At 40.0% G+C, this 898-nt stretch overlaps 1 protein-coding gene across 1 annotated transcript in view; it reads left to right on the forward strand.

The window, feature by feature from the left end:
• The window catches only part of LOC128247002 (zinc finger protein 271-like), a 16,637-nt gene that overhangs the window by 1,344 nt on the left and 14,395 nt on the right, over nucleotides 1–898 (forward strand). The gene's annotated exons all lie outside the window — the stretch shown is intronic.

The following is an 898-nucleotide window of genomic DNA, read 5'->3' on the forward strand; positions in this document are numbered from 1 at the left end:
AACATTGATGCTTGTTGACATGTTTCACATAATGTGAAGACAAGAACACACTCCCACACCAAAAGATGATAATCTTTCAGTTTCTACCTACCAATTCCACTCAGATGGCTTTCATTGAACTGGTGCTTTGGTAGAAGAGACTTGCTGAAGGTGCTGTACTGTGGGACTGAACCTGAAATCACATGGTTGGGGAATCAAATTTGTTAACCACATAGCTATTCTTGCCAACATCATATCTTTCTCATCCAGTTATGTTTTCTTCATTCACCAATGTTTATTTTTGTTTTTGGTTTGTCATAAAAATGGCAGAAACTGCAAAAACAACTTCATTTTGATCTTGGCTATTTAAGTGATCGCATGACATACTAGAAATAACAGCACATTTCCCTTAAATTACACCTTTCAGTCATAAATATTGAACGTGATGTTTCAAGATGTAGTCCTAAATATACATTGCTAGAGAGAGACAGAGAGGATGTTCAAGGATGGAATGTCGTTAATAGTTTGCCTGCACAGTCAAAGCTCAGCCGTAACTAAGCAACAATGTCAAGTTATTTTTCAGTTGGGAGAAGAATGTTATTGTCCATTATTCTGTAGTTTAATTTATATAAAGTTACACAATGTGATGGTGTAGCTGTAGTTTGCAAATATGCAAGCTACACACAAGATATATCATCACCATCATCATTTAATGTCCGTTTTCCATGCTGGCATGCGTTGGACAGTTTGACTGAGGTCTGGAGAGCCAGCAGCTGCACCAGGCTCCAATCTGATCTGGCAATGATTCTACAGCAGGATGCCCTTGCCAACCTCTCCAAGAGTGTAGTGGGTGCTTTTAACATGCCTCCAGCACAGGAGCCAGTCAGGTGGGCCTGGCATCAGTGACGCTCGGATAGTT

This window comes from Octopus bimaculoides, chromosome 28, assembly GCF_001194135.2.
Source record: "Octopus bimaculoides isolate UCB-OBI-ISO-001 chromosome 28, ASM119413v2, whole genome shotgun sequence".
NCBI lineage: Eukaryota > Metazoa > Mollusca > Cephalopoda > Octopoda > Octopodidae > Octopus > Octopus bimaculoides.